Source organism: Schistocerca gregaria, chromosome 5, assembly GCF_023897955.1.
Source record: "Schistocerca gregaria isolate iqSchGreg1 chromosome 5, iqSchGreg1.2, whole genome shotgun sequence".
NCBI classification, from domain to species: Eukaryota; Metazoa; Arthropoda; class Insecta; order Orthoptera; family Acrididae; genus Schistocerca; species Schistocerca gregaria.
Window position 1 is genome coordinate 388,312,190 of NC_064924.1, and position 13,036 is coordinate 388,325,225.

Consider the following 13,036-nt stretch of genomic DNA (forward strand, 5'->3'; position numbering starts at 1 on the left):
CACAAATGTTCCTTGCTCAATCTTCCAATGTTTTTACTATGTGCGGCTATTGTGGTGGGTGGTAGTTCGAATTCCGGTGTAGGTAACTGTCTGAATGTGTGGGTTTCCAGTAAACCGTGTGGCCTAAGCTACAGTCTGCTTTCTTGAAAGCTAGCATGTCAAGAAAATGTAATCTTCCGCCTGCCTCTCCTCCATGGTAAACTGAATCTTTGGATTAATCCCTTTGAGATTGTGAAATCGACCTAGTTGGTCTGTGCCAAGCCTCCACAAAACAAATGTACCATTCACGTATCGGGACTAGATATTCGGTTTCTTGTTTGCAGTTTTCAGCATCTGCTTCTCAGTTTTCTTTTTTTTTTTTTTTCGTACAGAAATTCGCTATTACTGGGATTAAGGACCTCTCAATAACCACGCTCTCCATCTGTTCATAGAAATCATTGTTCCATTTGAAATACCTGTTGTGAGACAACACTTAAACAGTTCTGCAATATCGGGAGGAAAACTGCGATTCAGCTGTTGCCAGAGTGTGAATCGGACACTCAAAGAAGCTACCATCTCCCTTGAAAATGTCCTCCTCAGATAGGGACGAAAAGATAGGTATAGATATGAAATCCATTCGACCGCGGCATGGTAGCATGGAACATTTTATAATTGTGACATTTCTGGCAGTTGAAGTTCACACTTTACAACTTAATACGTTCGTTTTTCATATACCGACAGAGACCCGATGAAAACCGTTATTGATCCTGCTTTCAGCAGATGCCGTAAGGTCGTTATTGTGATGAACGATGCAGTTACACAGGTATTTAATGGGTCATAATTGCAAAAAAGAAAGAGTACCTCAATGTATGAAAGAAGAGCAACGTGAGGCTCATAAAATGGTTTTATTGTTACGATGCAAGCCATAACGACAGCGATAACGGTACGTCGGTTTCTACAGGATTACTGTCGGGGCAGCAGAACGTGATCGGCAGTAAAAACTAGCCGAATCCTGCAGTCCTCGTTGCTCTCTACAGTTAAAGCGGAGGGGGTCAGGTCGTTATTCGAGGACTCTTATCAGTGTTACGGGTGGTGGGCCTCACAGAACTAGCGAAACGCCACAGTATCAGAGGCGCCACTCATACTTAACCAAATGTTCGCCAACTCGGGTTAGTCACACTGGCCGAACGCTGCACAGAACGACAACTGTATGGCTGTCTGTCTCTTTGTACGTAAGATTAGACAACTAGCCGTTCCCAACGACGTAGGATCTTGGCATCTGAAATTGTTAGGCCTCATTTAAACATAGTTTTGGTCTTCTTTTGTCTTTTGACAACAGTTTACGCATGATACTTAAGCCAACTATTGGTTATGACCTGTAGATTAAAACTGAAGAAACTGCAAAAAGGTGGGAATTGAAGGAGATGAGACCTGGATAAACTGAAAGAACTAGAGGTTGTACAGAGTTTCAGGGAGAGCATAAGGGAACAATTGTCAGGAATGGGGGAAAGAAATACAGTAGAAGAAGAATGGGTAGCTTTGAGGGATGAAGTAGTGAAGGCAGCAGAGGATAAAGTAGGTAAAAAGACGAGGGATAGTAGAAATCCTTGGGTAACAGAAGAAATATTGAATTTAATTGATGAGAGGAGAAAATATAAAAATGAAGTAAATGAAGCAGGCAAAAAGGAATACAGACGTCTCAAAAATGAGATCGACAGGAAGTGCAAAATGGCTAACCAGGCATGGCTAGAGGCCAAATGTAAGGATGTAGAGGCTTATCTCACTATGGGTAAGATAGATACTGCCTACAGGAAAATTAAAGAGACCGTTGGAGGTAAGAGAACCACTTGTATGAACATCAAGAGCTCAGATGGAAACCCAGTTCTAAGAAAAGAAGGGAAAGCAGAAAGGTGGAAGGAGTATATAGAGAGTCTATACAAGGGCGATGTACTTGAAGACAACATTATGGAAATGGAAGAGGACGTAGATGAAGATCAAATGGGAGATACGATACTGCGTGAAGAGTTTAACAGAGCACTGAAAGACCTGAGTCGAAACAAGGCCCCCGGAGTAGACAACATTCCATTGGAACTACTGACGGCCTTGGGAGAGCCAGTCCTGACAAAACTCTACCATCTGGTGAGCAAGATGTATGAGACAGGCGAAATACCCTCAGACTTCAAGAGGAATATAATAACTCCAATCCCAAAGAAAGCAGGTATTGACAGATGTGAAAATTACCGAACTATCAGTTTAATAAGTCACAGCTGCAAAATACTAACGCAAATTCTTTACAGACGAATGGAAAACTGGTAGAAGCCGACCTCGGGGAAGATCAGTTTGCATTCCGTAGAAATGTTGGAACACGTGAGGCAATACTGACCTTACGACTTACCTTAGAAGCTAGATTAAGGAAGGGCAAATCTACGTTTCTAACATCATTTGTAGACTTAGAGAAAGCTTTCGACAAAGTTGACTGGAATACTCTCTTTCAAATTCTGAAGGCGGCAGGGGTAAAATACAGGGAGCGAAATGCTATTTACAATTTGTATACAAACCACATGGCAGTTATTAGAGTGGAGGGACATGAAAGGGAGGCAGTGGTTAGGAAGGGAGTGAGACAGGGTTGTAGTCTCTCCCCGATGTAATTCAATCTGTATATTGAGCAAGCAGTGAAGGAAACAAAAGAAAAATTCGGAGTGGGTATTAAAATCCATGGAGAATAAATAAAAACTTTGAGGTTCGCCGATGACATCGTAATTCTGTCAGAGACAGCAAAGGACTTGGAAGAGCAGTTGAACGTAATGGACAGTGTCTTGAAAGGAGGATACAAGATGAACATCAACAAAAGCAAAACGAGGATAATGGAATGTAGTCGAATTAAGTCAGGTGATGCTGAGTGAATTAGACTAGGAAATGAGACACTTAAAGTAGTAAAGGAGTTTTGCTATTTGGGGAACAAAATAACTGATGATGGTCGAAGTAGAGAGGATATAAAACGTAGACTGGCAATGGCAAGGAAAGCGTTTCTGAAGAAGAGAAATTTGTTAACATCGAGCATATATTTAAGTGTGAGGAAATCATTTCTGAAAGTATTTGTATGGAGTGTAGCCATGTATGGAAGCGAAACATGGACGATAAGTAGTTTGGACAAGAAGAGAATAGAAGCCTTCGAAATGTGGTGCTACAGAAGAATGCTGAAGATTAGATGGGTAGGTCACATAACTAATGAGGAAGTATTGAATCGGATGGGGGAGAAGAGAAGTTTGTGGCACAACTTGACCAGAAGAAGGGATCGGTTGGTAGGACATGTTCTGAGACATCAAGGGATCACCAATTTAGTATTGGAGGGCAGCGTGGAGGGTAAAAATCGTAGAGGGAGACCAAGAGATGACTACACTAAGCGTATTCAGAAGGATGTAGTTTGCAGTAGGTACTGGGAGATGAAGAAGCTTGCACAGGATAGAGTAGCATGGAGAGCTGCATCAAACCAGTCTCAGGACTGAAGACAACAACAACAACAACAACAACTTAAGCCAATCTACTTTTACATTTATGTTCTGCGAAGCACTAGAAAGTTTAGGGCACAGAGTACGTTCCATTCCACCACTTATTATAGCTTCTTTGCATTTCATACACCTATGGAAAGCACGAAGAACGCTTAAATGCTTGCTGGGAACCGTAATTACTCTAGTCGGCACGGTGCCTACGGCAGTTGTATGTAGAGGGTTGTATCATATTCCTAGATTCCTCACTTAATGTTGGGTCTTGCCACTTTTTAAATAAACTTTCTCGGGAAAGTTAATGTCGATCTTAGAGCATCTTTCTCGTGGCTCAAATAAAACTGTGACCAGACATGCTACACATATAAACGTCATCTTTAATAAGAATTTACTACATTTTGAAGACCACCGTGGGGCCACGTGATAATCAGTTTTCCATTTTACGACAGTTTTTCTGACCAGAGTGAGTCCGTGTTTAGTGTAGTGTCCACGCGAACACCGCAGAAGTGCTCCAACACGACGTGGCATGGACTCGAGTAATGTCTGAAGTAGTGCTGGAGGGAACTGACACTTTGAATTCTGCAGGGCTGTCCATAAATGAGAGTACGAGGGGGTGAAGATCTCTTCTGAACAGCACGTTGCAAGGCAGCCGAGGGGTGTCGCATTGTTCTGCCGCAGTTTCCCAAGTCGGTCGGAATGCACAATGGACATAAATGGATGGAGTTGACCAGACAGGATGCTTACGAACGTGTCACCTGTCAGAGTCATATCTAGACGTATCAGGTTCTCCATATCACTCCAACTGCACGTGCCCCACACCATTACAGAGCCTCCACCAACTTGAACAGTCCCCTGTTGACATGCATTGAATCTGCTGCCTTGAAATCTGCATCAATTCGCGGAACGATTGTACTTCTGTCGCGTTGAACGATTCTCTTCAGTCGTCGTCAGGATCTTTTTCCAGCCATAGCGATGTCGGAGATTTAATGTTTTACCGGATTCCTGATATTCACGGTACGCTCGTAATGTGGTTGTACTGGAAAATCCCCACTTCATCGCTACCTCGTACATGCTGTGTCCCATTGCTCGTGCTCCGACTGTAACACCATGTTCAAATTCACTTAAATCCTGATAACCTGCCGTTGTAGCAGCAGTAACCGATCTAACAACTGCTCCAGACACTTATTGTCATAGGCGTTGACGACCGCAACGGAATATTCTGTATTTGAATAAGCATGCCTACACCAGTTTCTTTGGGGCTTCAGTGTAAAATCACAGCATTTTATGTAATTATACAAATGTTAGTGTATTGCTTACTACGTACTGAGGAGTATCGTGCACTTCCAAACAAGTCCCCACCGTGCATACCAAACTGCAGTGACGCTAAGGAAGCAATTATCTAACGCTACATTAGTTAAAACTTTCGGGCTGACAGTCTGTGCTCGATCTATTAAACTTCTTCTTCCTGACGTTACTTTCTCACGGAAAGGGCCAGTGAACAACCTACGTGGCTCATCTACTGAGTAGAGCGGTTGTCAATCGTTGTATATAAACCATCATTTTAAACAAGAGGCCAGTGAAATTCATCCAGTGAATAAAAAAGGACACTATATATATATATATATTGACGGAAAAGAAAATCGTAACATCAAAAAATGTTTTATCTAGAGTAATCAAATTTCTGGAGTACATTTACCTAGGTAACATACGTAAGTGATTAACATTGCAGGATTTCAGCCATTGAAAAGGTGAAATGCTGGTACATTAATAACAGGTGTAACTGACAGAATGTTGAATGCAAGCATGCAGACGTGTAAGCATTGTGTTGCACAGGTGCCGGATGTCTGATTGTGGGAAGCAGGTCCACGGATGTTGCACTTGGTCAGTCAATACAGGAACCGTTAAAGCTGTTTGTGGATGATGTCCCATATGTGCTCGATTGGAGACAGATCCGGTGATCGAACAGGGAAAAGCAACATGTCGACACTATATATAGCGTACTGGGCTACAAGAGCATTATGTGGACGAGAATTATCCTGCTAAAAAGTACCCTCTGGAATGCTGTTCATGAATGGCAGCACAACAGGTCGGATCACCAGACTGACGTACAAATTTGCAGTCAGTGTGCTGGGATAACAATAAGAGTGCTGCTGCTCTCATACGAAATCGCACCCCAGACAATAACTCCAGGTGTAGGTCCAATGTGTCCAGCAGGAAGAAAGATTGGTTGCAAACACTCAAATTGTTTCCTTCTAATCAACATACGGCCATCAATAGCACCGAAGGAGAAACAGCTTTAACCAGAAAAGATAACAGACCTCCATCCTGGCCTCCAGTGAGCTCTCACTTGACACCGTTGAAGTCGCAAATAGCGGTGGTTTATGGTCACTGGAATGCACGCTGTAGGGCGTCTGGCTCGGAGCTGCCCTTGAAGTAACAGTTCGTTGCGTCACTGTGATGCAGATGCAGTGTGCCGGCCGCTGTGGCCGAGCGGTTCTAGGCGCTTCAGTCTGGAACCGCGCGAAGGCTACGGTCGCAGGTTCGAATCCTGCCTGCGGCATGGATGTGTGTGATGTCCTTAGGTTAGTTAGGTTTGAGTAGTTCTAAGATCTAGGGGACTGATGACCTCAGAAGTTAAGTCCGATAGCGCTCAGAGCCATTTGATGCAGCACGTTTCGTCAGAGCCATACGCCGAACACAGTGGCCTCCCCTCTTGGTAGAGCCACGGGACCACCCGGAGCCAAGTACATTCTCGTGACCACCACTGCCAGCAACATGCGCGATGGCTACATTCCAGCCAAGTCCTTCTGCAGTATGACAGAAGGAACACCTAGATTCTCATAGCCCTATTACACGAGCTCGTTCAAACTTAGTGAGATGTTTGTATTGGTATCTTTGCCTCCTTAATGGCATTCTTGACTAATCAACTCACCATGACCAATATCAAAGGTAACTTACACTCACTACCGTCACAGCGTGTACTTAAAGCAAACCTGATTTGGATCCTCACAGCGACGATACTAGTGCCACTCTGATGTGACTGGCGCGAAATTTTAATGCCTTCATATTTCAGATGTAGAAACACGCCTATCAACTTCCGTTTATGTCGCTCAAGGTGATTCTGACGAACATAAAACCACACTTTTTAAACACACTTCATTTATTAACAATAGATCGGATTGTCCAGAGCGCTGGCCCAACAAAGAATACATCGATAAAAATACATAACATGAAATAGATGAGATCTTACGATATTAAGAAACAACTGGTATCGCTTTGATATTATCATACCAAGATCAAATTTGACTGGTCATATGTCTAGCAGTGCATGTAGAACAATTGGCAGGAAAATTATATACGTGAAACTAAAAACGTAACCTGCTTCTGACACTTCAACCATTGAATAAAAGAACTGATATCTCTAACTCCCAGTGCAAAGGTAAAACATCAACTCCCGAAGGTGCCTTGCACGGCACACATACAAGTGCTGTGCTTTGCCCCCTAAACGATCTTACCAGCTCGGCGTCCGTCCTCATCTCGACGAGTCATGTGACCAACTACTCTATTCCGACGTACATCTGAAGCCAACCACGTCTCATCCCAAACAGTTTTTTACGCTTAACATTTGAAATATATCCACTGAAAATCTTTTAGCACAAATGTTTGAATGCTCTTCCACTTCGTTCGTGTATTGTTACAAAATTCACTTTCTATTAGTTATTTTTTTTTAATTTTACATTATTTCATCACTGGAATGGACAGACACTAGTCAAACTTTTACCTTATCTACTCCAGTCGTTTTTCTATATTGATCTTTCAAATATCTGATTTTATGATGCTAATAGCCGACTTTACATACAATCAAGTCTTATAGTACTCATCAATGCAGAAGCTTAACAGTTTCACAGTGGATGTTTTGCTGGGCATACAGCATTAGTATACATGTTTTAAGCTTATAACAAACAAACTTAATTTAATATGTTGTCGATATAGTTTCCTAGCCTCATGCGCTCACAGTTGTAATTTTAAGAGCACTGGCAACATATTGTATTGGAACTTATGATTATATTTCCAAATTAGTTTCCCCCCCTCTTGTCCGGCAAAATCCCACACCGTACATACGTTGAGCAGAGGACACGGTGCTGTAGCTGTGATAACGGTGTTATTATGCGACACTGTCGCCTATCTGACAAGCTTCTAAATCATCTAACTACTAACAACATATTGTAAATGTCACAAACAGCATTGGTAAAGCGTTCTGATATTGAGAAGGTCATTTACACAGCAGTGAATGTGTAATTTGTTAAGCAATAAATAACTGACTGCCGCCATATTCTATGATCTATCAGATGTGTCTGATAGCACAAATAAAACATTGTGTTAAATAAATTACAGTTTTATGCTATCACAGGAAATTCTGCAAAATGGTTGTAGTCATATCAATCTTATAGGAACCGCAGGATGCCAACAAGAGACAGTCATTTATCAAACTACCAGTCTGTATCAGAATGGGAACTAATTGCATGTTTTTCCCCACAGGTATGGCCCTTAATTTTTCTTGTGACCTCCCAACAACAACATTAGCACATGGTAAGCTTCTGTCTGCTTGAATTCGTCTAAGCCGACTGCGCCCTGCATCCCCGCTCAACCCCCGCTCCCTTCCACCCCTTTTGTCCAGAATATACACTGAAGCGCCAAAGAAACCGGTATAGGAATGTGTATTCAAATACAGAGATATGTAAACAGGCAGAATATTGCGCTGCGGTCGCCAACGCCTCATTTTGGTTCAGAAAGGTGAACATTAGTCAGGAGCACACATTTTCAATAGCTTGCCACGGTTTAGCCACTAATAGATTATTAGTAGAGATTGATTTGTGGATAACATCTAATCTATTATTCTATAACTGTATCGACATATATACTGGCTGAGGAAAAACTTAAGTGCCCAGAAGACGTGCTCGGGTGTTGATGTAACTTCGTACTCTTACACGCCATCTATTGAACAGATCTGTAGTACTCAGTGACGGATAGAACTGCCACCAGAGTGCATTAGACTTGTTGGTGTTTGAGGTGGTTACCAGGCCTTGCTTGGCTATATAAGGGGTGTGAACAGCGGCAGCTTTTCAGTGATTACTGTGAAGGACACGTATATGCTGCGAACTTGTATGAGATGACATTATGAGCACCTGATAGCTTGGAAGAAGCATAGTTGCGCATTTCCATTTGGCCGACTGGTCGAATGGGGCGATATCCAGACTTGACAGGGATTCTAACATGTCGGATGCATAGGAATATCAGGGCAGGCATACTCGCTGTCAACATTCCGGTTGACCATGCCTGACCACCACAAGGGAGGCTTGTTGTGTTGACCCAAGTATACTGCAATCTCTTCACATCTGCTCATGCTATCCGAGCACAAGTAATGAATTTACCGCAACATTCCGTGTTTCCCCCACACTACTGGTGCAAGACTAGCAACAGCCGGACTAGCGATTTCCTATCTCATGCATAGGCTGCAACTCACACGATAACAGAAACGATTACGTTTGGTGTCGTGCCGCAACCGAGAATCGTGGGCAGCTGATAAATGGAGGTTCTGTGCTATCCCAGATGACCGTTGTCCGTGAATATGGCGGCGACCTAGAGAGACTGATGATGAAGGGGTGGTTCTGCACCACCACAGATGACGATTGTTGGCGAATATGACGGCTTCCTGAGAACAGGTGCTGTCTGCACAATGACTTGGAGACACATAGAGGTGTTTGTTACGCCTTACGTGCTGGTGAGGGAAGCCACCAGCTATAACTTCAGGTCACGGCTTTAGTGAGTGAGGGAACTGTCGCTTATGGCACAACAGTACGGGATAGACATACTGCGTCCTCATGTGACAGTATCATAGTACCTTTTTCCAACAGGACAATGCGGGACCACACATGGAAAGCGTCTCTATAAGGTCTGCATGATATTGAGGTGTCTGTGGTCAGTACGACAACCAGATTCTCCCCAGTAGAACATATGTGGGACTGGCTTGGGCTTAAAATCCATCGCAGGGTCAGTATACAGGACATCAAGCACCAGTTTTATCAATTGTGGGCCAGAGTACTCCAGGAGAAGATACAACGGCTTCATGACATCCTTCCTAACTGAATCAGTGCAAGCATCCAGGCCAGAGTTTGTTCAACGTCATACTGATAATTGGGCCCATAGCGCTCATTTCTTTGTAAATCTGAACCTAGCTCATAATCGCTGATATGTTATCGCATGCCCTCTCAACGGCTGAAGTTTCATTTCGTTTCCTCCTCCCCTTCAGCCTGCTTCAAATTGTATGTAAGGTAGTGTATATTCCGCTAACCATTGTACAACGGATGGCGAATGGAAGTTCGTTTCAGCAATAGTGATTTTCTATCTTATTCTGTTCGTGTAATGAGCGGCGGCAAAACGGTCTACATGCCTCTTTACACGCCTTACACTCTCTTTTATTATCCTAATTAACCCTACAATAGATATAAGACAGTGGTGTGAGCTTAAGGCTGAGCAATCGACCTACCACTGTGGATGTCAGAACGATATGTACTGGGTAAACTTACTAATAAACAGATCGCTCCTCATAGATCAGGTGAATTTAATTACAGGTGTTGTACAATGGATAACTTAATGAATTCAATAAATTAAACAAGAGTGCCCCTAACATACCTGAATCATGTGTTCTGTAGCTCACAAAGGTGATTAAAGTAGCATGTCCATCAAACTACTGAATGAAATAAATGATTGCCACAAAGCCCCTTTTATTAAAAGTCCATGTAGACTTCAGATTAAACACAAAGAACATGAATGACAGACAGCAGTTACGTTTATGAAGTATCAACACAGGTTGGCAAAAGTGGAATAACGGATGTGGGATGATTAAGCCAAAATCAGCATAACATTTGGGGAAGAAACTAAGTTCGTGGTGGTCGCACAGTAACTGACAATCATTAATCAGGAAGGACGAAAAGAGCAACAGAAAGAATCACACCTGCTACTACCTCGACTGAGCTCCTAGTGAGCCTGTGCTTGTTAATAAGCATACTTCAGATTTAAAAGTGAAAGTTGTAACATTAATATGAAGTCTTGGGTGGGTCCTACAACTCAGTTTGCGAACGCTGCTGTTCCTCAACATTCTTGGAGTTAACAAATTCTAAGTTATTTGTCTTCCATTGAAGGCTGCTCTCTCTCAGAACCTGCAGTCAAAGCCTCCCTGCGTCCTGGGACCAAGATGTTCTCTACTCAGCGCTCCCAGCAAGTAATGAAGTCATACTCTTCCTCGTGTGAGTGCGCCTTGTGCATGGTTCAAATGGTTCAAATGGCTCTGGGCACTATATGACTTATCTTCTGAGGTCATCAGTCTCCTAGAATTTAGAACTACTTAAACCTGACCAACCTAAGGACATCACACACATCCATGCCCGAGGCAGAATGCGAACCTGCGACCGTAGCGGTGGCGCAGTTCCAGACTGTAGCGCCTAGAACTACTCGGCCATCCCGGCCGGCCTTGTGCATGGTTTTGATGACCAATGTCAGTGGTTGTTCTGCGTTATGGTCAGCTAGATACATTCTAATAACGCAGAAGGCTCCCGTTTCAAATAGTTAACCAACAGTGTGTGTTTTCAGCGCTAGGGCTCAGAAACAGGTAGCATCCACTTCCTAATATCTGTCCTATTTTGTACTCCAGCCAATAGGCCCCTTCGAGTATGAACAGGTGAACTCCATTGTTTTATTCCAGAATTTATTTATATTAGCCAGTGTTAGCTGCTCTTATGGTTTCATAGCAAGAGTCAACAACCTCACCTGGCATGGCACCGGCTTGACGGTTGTTGGTGGCACGCTCTGTCGCCCAAAGGTGTAGTCGGATGGCTTCTTCTCATTCCATCTCGTGGACCTTGTCTTTGAAGTGTACGTTGCCCAGTTTTCCCAGAACAGCGGGCTCGTGTAGGGTTTGGTTCTTTACTATTGTGCATGTCTTGTTGCTATTATCTTGTCGGAAAAAGTCGCGACGAGCCTCACTGTCACAGTAAAAGCAATCTTAGTACTCAATGACCTCCCGTCGCTTAGGGAGCAAACCCTTTTGCCATCCGAGGAAGCATAGACGCTGCCTTTCTGGCGGCCCCTTCTCACACACAATACACTAGGCCTAGTGATTTCCTACCCTGGCTGTGGCATCAAGTGTCTTTTGACAAAGACTCCGCACTTACGGCCTGACAGTTGTCTCAGATCTCTGCTCTGCTAGGCTTTACTCAATAAGACTCTCAACTGCTCATTTATATAATGCTCCAGAAGAATAAATTAACGTGGAATTTTAGTAGTTAGGTATGGCAACCACTAACATTAACTTTATCAGTCCTCCTACTTTCTGAATTGAAATTAATTTCGATTATACGCGTTTATCAATGTAATGGAGTTTGTTTGCGCTGCGTGACAATTTGGATGAAAACGGGCTTGTATTAGTGGTACCACAACGTTGGCATAGTCCTCCACGAATGCATATTCCCTGAATTAGCCTAGCAGGTTTGCAGGAGAACTAGTTCTTATTTTTCTCCAAGAATTCTCATTTAAGTTCTCTGATAATCTCTGTTACGTGTGATTCTCGAAGTTTTCGCTGCATAATGAATATTCCATGAAGTTTTGGAAATGCAGCCAGATGATGGTGACATCTTGCCACGATATTTGGGCAGACAACGATTCAGGTGCATTCACGTGATTTCTAGACTGGAAACTGCCGACACGCATATATAAATTTAGCTATATACGCCAGAAATCTGCAGTGCGAAAACTCATGTTCAGTTGGTCGAATGGTTGTAAGCCGGAATAAGATGATAAGATGACGTCATCCGGTTACAACCCTGAAATGTCATAGACTTTGTGTTATACTTTTGTGTCGTCTAAAATTTTTTGATCTTTCTAACGTGTCTCTGAATTCTTCAATATCTGTCGTCATGTTTAGTTGACAAACAGGCCAAATAATGAAACAATATAATGGGCTTCGTTGCACTAGAGTCTCGCATGAAGTATCCCTTACGGATGCGTTGCACTTTCCCACTAACTTTCCAATGAATCTAACTCGTCTTCCCTAACACTGATTTTACCTGACTGTCTATTTTATTTCGCTTCTTGATATTACACTAGAATGTTAAAATCACGTAATATGTTCGAGATTTCAATACTTCTCTGGTAATCGAATACTATCTGGTTATTTGTCATTGTTAAAATAATTTTCCTACACTTATCCACATTTAAATAGCGCTTCCATGTACTAAACCAAGTGTAATTTTTTATCTACATCTTTCTTTATTTCCTCATGCTAATTGAAGACGACACTGAAAAAGATGGGATTGAATTACAGTTTTGTTACAATTCTGAAGTGAAATCAGAGCATTAGATGAAAAAATACTATGAAAGATAACGGAGGTTTTATTTCCTTATTGATTAGCCAAACAGTTATCTCATTCCTGTAAAACTCGAGGTATTTCATTTGATTCAGTGATTCAGTGACAAACTTTGTGCTTGGACCAATATTT